Genomic DNA, 12,112 nt, shown 5'->3' with positions numbered 1-12,112 from the left:
ATACGTTCCTCATTTCAAATACATCTCAAACTCAACGATACATTCTCCCCTGGTGATATGCTGAGCCTGTGATGGCAAATGTTTCTTTATTCATATCCTCAAATGTAAGCTCAGATTCATTTTGAAATCACCATGTGTAATAGAAATCATTTAAGTATTGATGGCCTCATTTATCTCAGCTTTCAAACAGATTAAATAGTTCACAAAAGATTCAATAATAATGATATTTAGAATTTAAGCTATAATGTCAAGGGTCATTAGAAAGTCCCAGAGTGATGGAAAATAACTGAATTCAAAACTACAAGGTTTTCCTATTCTTTCATTTTTGTTGTGAACAGTTATGTTATCTGGGCTGAAAAGAAACAGGCCATTGGGAGAGTCCAATGAGCTTTTGCTTTCCATTTTCATTAGTCATTTTTCAGAGTTTTATATATTATTTTCTTGTTCATTGGAATTTAAAAAGCATCACTTTCCAGAATATCTCTATTGGTTCAGGAATAAACATAGAGAAGAAATTATACTAGAAATACTGTGAGGCAAAGATAAATGTACATGTGGAAAGATTTTCCCCATAATGAATCACACACACACACACACACACACACACACACACACACACACACACACACACATATGTCTCAAGAGACTTCCAAAATCCATTATGAACATTTTCCATTATGCACAATTCAGTCTATAGTAAAAGAGAAGAGGGACTGAACTATTTGATGGATGTTATTTTAAAAAAATATGATTAGAATATTAAGAAATTACCCTGTCATTTAAATTTATAAAACCACAGAATGGTACAACACAATGAGTGAGCCCTACTGTGAATTTTGAACTTTAGTTAATAATAAAGTATCATTATTAATTCATTAATTGTAACACATGTAACACACTAATACAGGATGTTAATAATAGGAAAATATGTGCAAGGAGGACAAAGGATGCTCTATATTTCTTTTCAATTTTTGTGTAAGCCAAAAACTCCTCTGAAAAAATTAAGTTTCAAAAAATGATGAGAAATGATTCTCCAAAGTAATCACACAAGTAATGAGCTTTGGCTTTACCCTACCTAGTCAATATTAATCCTACATTTTCTAAGACACTTAGATTGTTTTAAACAAATGCCTTATTTTAGAGTAAGGGCATGTGCTATCCAGACTATTTTAGTAGCTTCCCTGGCTGTACACCCTGCAAGTCACAGAAAGAGGAACAATTGAACCTAATCCTACTTGCTTTGTTTTGACATAAAAATTATCTTTTATCATTTACTATTAAAAATAGTTTAAGGAAATAAAACACCTATAGCCAAATTGAGTACAATCACAGGTTCCTATTACAGGGTGAGGACCTACAAAAAGATAGAGAATAGACATTTCATGATAGAGACTCATTAGTTCCTAACCTGATTTAATTAAATTTATGCTGTTTTTCTTTCCTCCACCCTATTATTATACAATGCCCTTAGATTTTTGTACCTAAGTAACAATGTTCATTACTCAGTTGAATAATCTTATATTAGTTAGAATTGTTTTTCAAACGATGTAAACCATCTTAAGTAGTTGAGCCGTAGGGAGAATTGAATATTAAAATGCTTATGTTCCTTCAGAACCTAAGCTCTCCAAGCAGGAATAGACTCCATCCAAGACAGAAATGAGAAGTTTAGTAGTGCTATGTGCAAAATATTTGAGTTTTTCCTTTCCAGCTAGATAGGCAGAACCTATGTAAAATAGCAAGTATGCAGAGATAGTGAATCAATTTTTGAAAATAATACAATGCCAATATATCCTGTTGTTAATAACAGATCCGTGGCATTAGTCTTATTAAATCCCTGTTCTACCACTTAATAAAAATAAGAAGTACTTAATTCTTTCCCTTCTGTCTTCATGGAGAACATTACATGTGTATGCACAAACACACACATTTATCGTAAGTAGCAAATAGGAAATCTCTTTGAGTTAGACAAAATAAATAAATAAATAAATAAATAAATAAATAAATAAATAAATAAATAAATAAATAAATAAATAAACAAACAAACAAACAAACAAACAAACAAACACACATATAGTATAATCTTTTTCTTCTGGATTATCCATCCACACTAGAATTCAAACTCTACTATCAACAAAATGGTAACATGCTACTCCTCTCTATAAGTTTATTTTAGTAAATGAGATTCTCTGCTGCTCAAATGCCTCTTCTAGCAAATAAAATACTGGATAGAAAGATGAGGAACTTCAATTTACTTAATTTATAAATTTTCTCATTTTTCAGTGGGTGCCTTCCGATTTCCAAGTACTGGAAATCCTATCTGCTGCTCTTTCAGAAATTCTTAACACATGCTACTCCTATAAGGCACTTCTAATTACAGAGGATAGTCTGAGAAGAAACACGGCAAAGGAAAATGCGAAAATGCCTAATATAAGAAGTACAAAGTGAAACCAATGCACAAGTAGCAATCAAATATATATGTAGGAAACAAAGCAAATTGTTTTGAGAAAAGATGTAAAGCTAAAAAGAAAACCAACAAACTTTCTATTCAAAATGAAAGAATTCTCCAAAATCATACAGAAACTGTTTTTTATTTTTCTAAGAAGAAAAGTCTGCTACATTATTTTTACTGAACTAAATGGAAAGATTTCATTAACCCTTTCTCTTTGGCTGGGAAACATACTGCCTTAGATGGATTTTGTTTTCTTCTCAGTAACATTTTTAGTTTTAGCATATATCTATTTCTTTAATATATCGGCTCCGTAATTGTTATCTCATAGCTCTTTCACCTCTGCTGTAATTTTTAAAGACTAGTTGAAACATGTACTCTTTAGGAATAAAATGCCTTAATCTCTATGCTATTAATATATGCCTCAATCTATATGCTGTTGTTTCATCTCCATGGGATAGAAATTGAAGATTAAATGTTTCTTGATGTAAGTACTCATTTTTCCCCCAAAAGAAATGGAATTATAAGCTATGGAAAATAGCAATTTAGGATATTATATTAATGCACGATTACTTCATAAAGTAATCAAAGAGAATAAAACTGAAATTATAGAAGAGTTGGCATATAAATGGATTTCATGGTAATGAAAAATTGACTATAAGCTAAGTATGATCTTAAATCTGGAGGAAAAAAATTACCTTCTCAGTTCTGATCTAGGGATTGCAACATGAAATGTTGCATTTGTGTGTATTTCCACTTAAGGAAAAATTTAAAATTCACCCTTTCGACCTATGAAAATAACAGTAAAATACCCACTAGAGCTTTTTGCACTGCCCAAACAGGGAGTAAACACTTCTGTGTCAATACTGTTAAGTGAGTTCTTTTTTGCTTGGGTGCAAAACAGCAGAATGATAAAACCTCACAGTGAAAATTAGAATATTTTGGAGCTTCCATATGCTCATTTATTTAATACATTGTAGTTACTTGTGATATAAACTTTGATTTAATGCAGTCTGAAGAAGCCTTATCACTTCATAAATGGTTAACAGATATGAAGCCTTATCACCTCATAAATGGTTAACGTTTAGCCACACTCCTTGCTCATAGATCTCAATAAAATTTTGATGGTTTCTGCCAGCCATACCATTAAAGTCATAGTAGTTCACCATTTATGCCCTTACCTGACAGCATTATTATCATATCACTGTTAATATATAGCAATTACTTGATATACATCCTTACAGAAGGCTGCCAATCAGTGGGTTTTAATGTAATACACGCACTTAACAAACTTCAGCATCAGAATGAAGCTGCTCCAGATAAAACAGAGACATGATAATATAGTATGTAGAATTCTTTATTAACAAAGCCAGGAAACTTTTCTTTCCTGAACACTGTATGTACAGTTGATTAAAGCACTTTTTAAATGGATGCTGAAATTGCAGGAAGGCAGGCTTCCAGAATATGAAAGTATGAAATTCCCTTGCCCAGTTAAAAGTCTTAACCTTATCAGAGGCAGAGATCTTGCTTTAAGTTCTGCACGCCTTCCACTGTATCATACCGGCCCTTAGAATACAGCCCCCTTCTTCAGTGGAGCTGCACTTGTAGCAGTGGTCTGCCTGGGTTGAATTCATATCAGTGACAGGTGACAGCAGCATTCCTAGGCATTCTCTTGTTGGGTGTGCAAAAGCAGAGAAGATAGATTCAAGAGCACCATAAGGACACAGGGAAGGACAAATGGGAGCAATGGAGCAAAGCTGTTTCACATTAAGAAGTAACAGCCATAGAATCTTTGAAGTCTGGAAATATCATGTAAGGTGAATCCTTTTTTGAGCAAAAAGTGCCATTTAGTTTCTCTGCAAAGTATAAAAGACTTTCCTTGATTATGTAACTTTATTTATTAATTAAGGGGAAACGAAACCTTTTTGAAAAGTAGAATGGTTTAATATTGAAAAATAGTGGTCTCATTAACACTCTCAGAGCATCAACACAGCCATGGCTATTAGAATCATATCATTTCACATATGCTATTACACAGTAATAATGAATTAATACAAAAGTGATTAAAGGTAATGTTTTATATAGACCTACTTTTAACATCCAATATCTCACCTATAGACAATTTGAGATACCCTCAATCATGAGTGGCCACAGGAAAGGTTTTTATCCTATTTGATTTTTTCCATGTATTTATTGGGCCATACTTGTCTGTCTTTGGAATGCTGTCTGCCATGAATCAGCATTTTTAATTTTAAATAGAAAGAATCTGCAATCATGCCTTAGCTCTTCACAGCCAATGTTTTACAAACAGACACTTTATTATTGGTCTTTCTAAGGTATCTGACTTGTGAGATCTGTTATCCTCTGGAAAATGTTCATGGTACTGTGTATCTATTTTCACTGCATTGTGCCTTTATTTGTCTCTGAATTGCTGTGTTTTCCAAAGTGTGCTCTTCTAACTTGATAAAAAAATCACTCATTTTATTGGCCAGTAGAGCATCTTCCAGAAGGAAAGCACTCGGAAAAGGCCCCTCCCTCATTAGAGCCATGCGCAAACAGTTAAAACTTCAGTTCTAGGCAAAAGTCTAAAACTCTGTTTATTTTTATCTTAGGATAAGATTCCCTCCCAGAAGACACATCAGCAAAGTCTCAGGTATCAAATCTGCCATCCAGAGGGCAGAGCAAAACTCCCAGCAGAGAGAAAAGCATAGGTTTAAGTCAAGGTCACCAACTTCCAGAGGCCACCTTTGTTTGTGTGAATTGGGTTTTTTGTTGCATATTTTGGCCAAATTGTACCAATATAAGAATGTTAAATTTTTCATAAAGCAAGCAATATTTATTGTAAAAAGCTGAGCCAAAGCAATATATCTGCATTCAGAGCCACTGAGTCTGAAATTTGTTCAGAATTTGTAATCTGTATGATACAGAAATAAAACAAGCATTGGACAAGTTCCCCATATATAGATCCATATTTCAAGTTCAAGTTGAATCAAATATTATCAGAAAGGCCCACACAAATACTCTGATTTGACTTCTTCCTACTGTATATGCAGTGATTTCAAAACTGGATTCTTATCTAAGAATTGCCTAAGATTTGTGAATTTGTGTCATAAACCTATAAAAATATCACTTAAGTGTTCACTATGCTCCAGGTAAGCGCTTGATATACATTTGCTAACTTAATCATTATATTACACCCGGAAGTGATTGCCATGACAACCAATTTCTTAAGGAGGAAACTGAGATGGAGTGAAGATGTCCAAAAACACACAGGAAGAAAATGTGGGAGCCAAGATTTCAATTCTCATGCTGCTGCTATGAAACAATGAACTGATTTACACTGATTCTGGACAAAATTATTTATATGCAGTTAGCCAGCATGTTCTGAGTCTGTGCTGGCAAGATTTGAATTGAACTGCAACTTGCCATTTATAAGCTGTCTTTCATAAGATTATGAGATAAATTACTTAACCTCTGAGTTTGTTTTATTTTCTATTAAACAGATGTAATAACAGAGCTCAACCCAGAGGATTATTGTGGTGAATAAATGTGTTAAAGTATGTAAAGTGCCTAAAAGGCACATGTGTATAGATATAAGTATTTACTTGTATGTATATATTTATACACAAACAGTATTGTATGTACACCTATATGTGCATTTATAGATATACACACAGTTACATGGCTTACAGCATGCTGAAGTTAAATGAACATTTTCTGTGTCTTCACATCCACCACATTTTTTGGGTTAGGCTTAAATTTGCACTCCCCCTCAGTATTAATACATGAAGAAAAATCCTGATACACCTGACTCAGATGTTCTTATCAGCACTGAGTGGTAGAAAATGTGTTTGGTCATTAAACTGCCCTGGCCAGTGATCAAATCAAGTACCATCTGTGGTTTGCCAGCACTAAATGCCTCACCTTTGGTGATTTATCAGATTGATTTGCTTCTCATATATCTCTTCTAAAAGGGAAGTATGACTTAGCATTGTGATTCAGGATCTTCTGAATTGTCTTCTGTGTCATCATGATGTAATAACATAATTAGTGGAATTTTAGTTCCTTTGACTCCTGGGCAAACCAAAAGAAGCATTCTATGGTGGTAGTTTTCAATATCTTTGTCATCCTCAAAATAGTGCCGTAAGACATACCTCAAATCACACATGTCCACTGCTCTGTTTTGGGGGTTTCCCAAGATCACCTTCAGGCTCAACAATTCTTTAAAAGGTCTCACAGAACTCAGAAGAGCCATTACATTCAAAATTATATGTTATTAAAGAGAAATAATACAGATTCAAAATCACTGAAGGGTAAAGATGCGTCAAGCAGAGTCTGGGAAAGATGAGGTATAGACTTATCTGTGGCCCTCTTTCAGTGGACTGTGAGGAAAAGTACTTACTTCTCTAGCTGCCATGTTGGACAACATGCAATGAGCATTGCCAGCCCTGGAAGCTCACCTGAGCCTTGGTGTTCAGGCTTTTATGAAAGGTTTGTCACTTAGATATGGCTGACTATCCATGTGGCTAATGTTATGTGTGGTAAGGAACCTGACTTCCAAAGAGAGGCTAGCTTTTGTCCAGGCTTCTGGGAGATAGCCTCTAAACCTGTGGAATTTCCTGAGTGCTGGGAGTGTTGTTGTCAGTCACTGTTGGTCCACACCTGACAGCAAGTCAGATGAGTCACAGTGGGGGCTGGCCAGGTAAGAAAAGCCAATCGTGATTGGAAGGCTAGGTTTTTAAGCTACATGAAATTAGTTTGACTTTGGGGATGGAGTGAGGTGAGCTTCAGACTGAGTTCAACCACTCGGGCAAAACAATCAACCAGTCATGTCTAGGTAATGAGGTTTCAATAAAACTCTGGAGGCTGAAGCTGTATGAGCTTCCGGGGTTCTCAGCATTCCACGTGTATTGCTGCATATTGATGCTGGAGGGGAAGGCATCCCTGAGGAAGGGGAAAGCTTGGCATTTGCAGCCCTCCCAGACCTTTCCATTTGCATCCCTTTGATTGCTTCTAATTTTCATCTTTTCCCTGTAATAAATATAACTATACTAGTTTTTAATGATTTCTGTGAGTTCTGTTACATACTTTCTTGTACATGCCAAGTTTCCTCTAGTAAACCAAAGATACTCTAAGTAGGTGAACAATACAGGGGCTTAGAAGTTACTTCCCAGGACCTGGACAAAGGTTGAATTTTTTTTTTTTGAGAAAAGATAATTCAGGTCTTGCACACCCATTCCATTTGCATTTTAAAATGTAATTGCTTCTCCCTTTCCTAGTGTTATGGACTGAATTGTGTATTCCCAAATTTGTATGTTGAAGCTCTAACTTCAAATGTGAGTCTATTTGGAGATAGAATTTCTAAAGAGGTAATTAAAATGAAATAAGGTCATAAGGGTGGGGCCCTAATCCCGTAAGACTGATGTCCTTTTTTTTTTTTTTTTTTTTTGAGAGGGCATCTCTCATATTTATTGATCAAATGGTTGTTAACAACAATAAAATTCAGTATAGGGGGGTCAATGCTCAATGTACAATCATTAATCCATCTCAAGCCTAATTCTCGTCAGTCTCCAATCTTCTGAAGCATAACGAACAAGTTCTTACATGGTGAACGAATTCTTACAGAGTGAATAAATTCTTACATGGTGAACAGTACAAGGGCATTCATCACAGAAACTTTCGGTTTTGATCATGCAATATGACCTATAAACCATCAGGTCAAATATGAATATTCATTTGATTTTTGTACTTGATTTATATGTTGATCCCACATTTCTCCTATTATTATTATTATTTTTATTTTTAATAAAATGCTGAAGTGGTAGGTAGATGCAAGATAAAGGTAGAAAACATAGTTTAGTGCTGTAAGAAGGCAAATGTAGATGATCAGATGATCAGGTGTGTGCCTATGGACTAAGTATTAATCCAGGCTAGACAAGGGCAGCAAGACATCCACGGATGCAGAAGATTTCTCTCAAAGCAGGGGGGGTGAGGTTCTGAGCCTCACCTCTGTTGATCCCCAAATTCTCACCTGATGGCCCCCCTGCGACTGTGCCTGTCTTAGGTTGTTCCTCCCTTGAGGAATCTTACCCGTCTCTGGCTAACCAGTCATCTTCCGGGGCCATACAGGGAAATGTAAAGTTGGTAAGTGAGAGAGAAGCCATATTGTTTGCAAAGGTTAGCTTTTTACTTCTTTGCAGATTTATGCCCTGTGGCTTCTATGCCCAGCACTTGTCTCGAGGTATCTTTACCACCTGGAGGAATTATGATACTCGGTAAATTCGATATGAGGCACGAATTCTATTTAAGGTTTGTAATTAGGAAGGAAGAAGAAAAGCTATAGATGTAGCATATGAAGGAAACTTGGGAGGATTGATTATTTCTTTGACATATCTTCTTGTATAGTACCTTAAGTATGTATAGGTTTTAAACTACTAACTAATTTGCACACACATATTAACATAATAGGAATACGGTGACATAAACAAAGCAAATCTATAATTACCAGCCAAGGACTGATGTCCTTTTAAGAAGATGAAGAAACACCAGAGATGAACAGAGAGAAAAGGCCATGTGAAGATGTATTTAGAAAATGATCTTCTGCAAGCCAAGGAGAAAGAAATTGAAAGAAATTAACTCTGCTAGCTTTACCTTGACCTTCTAGCCTCCAGATCTCATAGAAAATAAATTTCTTTTGTTTAAGCCACCTAGTTCATTTTGTTACAGAAGCCCTAGTAAACTGATACACCAACCAAAATTCACAACTCTAAGAAAATGAATATGAAATATTCAACACCTTTTAAAGAAATACAATTAAAGTAAATCTCTAACTCATGACAGAAAAATAAGTACAATTATTATTATATAACATGCTAAAATGAGTATAATATTTCTACCCACTTACAGCTCATGATTTCCTATGAGAATCAGTGTTATTCAGTCCCAATATTGGCATATTTTTAAAGGGTCCCTCTACCTGTGTTTAATTGAAGTAAACTTGGTTGTCATAAAATTGAAATTCTCTTTGTGGAGAAGGTTTTTACCTTTTTGTTACATTATATATGCCTACTTCATTTTTATTTTTTACGTGCAGTTTGATTTATTGAAATAGAAACTATCAAGTTTTCTTTTTTCTATTTTTAAAAATTGCTTGCAAAACATTTAAATTTCTATCTTTGAATCCCTGATTTCTTATTGAGCATTACTCATGTTTTCTGCACATAGTATAACCTATAAAAATATTTTGCGTTAGGTTAGAACTTGACCTAACCTGTGGAGATCAGTGGTTTCTCTCTCCTCAAGTGGTTATACTTCCTTTACTTTGAAATTTTATAGTATGGCAAACCAGATTTGTTCTTAAGAGTTAGGTAGAAAAATCACCAACATTTAATGATAAAATAAAATATAAAACTTCTAACGAAGTTTGCACCTATTACATAGGAGCCATTGGTCTTAAATGTACTGTCTCATTTTAAGTTCACGGCCAATTTTGCTCCCTATGAATGTTAGAATTGCAAAACTACAAGGGTGGTGGAGGGAATTCAACATAGACATAAAAACACATGGTGAAGGAAATAAAAAGGCACAGAACCCTAATCATAATATAAATCAATCATAATGTAAATTATTATGATCATAAATCAATCATAATATAAATGAAAGTACAGCATAGAGACTATAGTCAATATTTCTGTAACATTATTCTATGTTGACAACTATACTAGTTGGGTTGAGCATTTAATAATGTGGATAACTGTTAAATCACTATATTGCATACTTGAAAATAATATAATAATGTATATCAACTGCACTTCATATTAAAAAACATTAAAAAAGAAATAAAAGCACATGGAATCTCTTTTTAGGTGCTTGCTTTCAGACTTGGTTTTTTCCTTAAGAGAGTCTAATAACTAATATTTTTTGTGAAGCCAAAGAACATCAGGCTGGTTGTTAGGATCAAGCAAGCCTAATTATAAAATGTTTTTTACTACTAGCTTTTCCAATATCAATAAATTCCTTATACAAGATGTTGTGCCTCTTGTTTTTCTTTGCTGTGTCTTATTTGCAAGAGATAATACTGTGATTTTAGGCAATATTGTAATGTTTTAACTAGCTGTATGTCTTCTTTTTTTTTTTAATGTGAATCAAGATCTCTGCTCTTATACTGTTATCCTTTAATTAAACCAGCTGTAAACTAATCACTGAATTCTATAAGGCATCTTGTCTATACATGCAAAATTAACTGAGCACAGCATGGGTGATCTCTTATTTTGGCTGTCTTAAAAATCGATGAGTGCTGCCACAAGGACAATTTGACAGCAGCGATTTGTACCCTTAGCAGAGACTGCTGTGCCAAGATAGACACTTTATTTCTCCCCACATTACAGAAGCAGCACAGGGGTGTCCTAGAAGCTTGAAAGAGTAAACGTACCTGTTTGGAAGCCTGAATTAGATACTCAGTGTATTAATATGATGTTAAAAACATACCAAGGCTTGCTTTATCAGTTTGTGGTGTGGTAGAAAGACTTCTAAACTGGGAATCAGGAGGAATAGGCCTCAACCCACAAGCTGCCATGGCTAGATGTCCTTGTCACAATAATTGGGAGAGTTCTCACTGCAACAAGTGATGAAGTGGACTGGACAGCACATTTTAACTAAAGTTTAAGAATTACCAGGTTGAAAAATGAGCATAAAGGGCAGGTAGGATAGGTTTCTTATCTTCTTCCATTTACCTCTAAAACATTAAGCACCAGGAACATCAAGAACATTCAGTAAATATGTATTGAATGAATGAAGGTTTTCCAAAGCAAACAGATACAGGATTCAAGTGCTTCTGTCCTTTTTACTGTGTGGCCTTGCAAAAAGTTCTGAGCCTACTGAATATCAAGTCTCCTAACCTATAGCAACATTTGTCTCATAGGGATTAGATGAAAATTAATAGGCTAATAGAGACATATAGATATGGATATAGATATTCAGATATAGATGTAAATATATAGAGAGAGATTTGAGCATAGGTAGCTGTGGGTAAATTTACAATATTTCCAGAATCTCTTGCCTGGCCTTAGGGCATCTCCATATCAATGGGTGTTTCCAAGGGGGAGGGGGGAAGTAGTCCATCCCCATATCAATAGATAATTACAAGGGGGAGTGAGGGCATATCTGGACTGGAGAGGTTGGGTGGGGCCCTTTTTTTGTAGCCATTTCGTGAAAGACATTGTCAAGTGGAAGTGGACAACTGCTTGTAGGCAATCAAAGGTTCCTCCCAGTTTATTCCTCCCTTTGACTGATTTCAGTTTCAAAGGTAATTTGCCTAGCCTGGGAGACAGATTTTCCCTCTGGAGTTACAGTAGCATAGTATAAACATGGAACATATAGTTGCTTCTACAGTTAGATTATACTTCTATGATTCTTTAAATGGAGTAAGATCATAAACCTTTACCATGAATATAAAAATTGAGCAGTTTTTTAACTACTCATGAAAAATTATGCCTAACCATAAGGCTATTTAATTTTTCATGGAACACAGAATTCTATGAATAACCTCATGTTTATTTTTTTAGTCAAAATTCAAATCTGTAATTTAATTTACAGATTTCATTTTCTCCAGAAAATGATAAATCTCTACCTAAGTGGCTAGGGAAGGTTTTAGAGTATGTAAGATTC

The sequence above is a fragment of the Manis javanica genome, chromosome 3, assembly GCF_040802235.1.
Source record: "Manis javanica isolate MJ-LG chromosome 3, MJ_LKY, whole genome shotgun sequence".
Lineage (NCBI taxonomy): Eukaryota > Metazoa > Chordata > Mammalia > Pholidota > Manidae > Manis > Manis javanica.
This window is presented reverse-complemented; position numbering follows the sequence as displayed.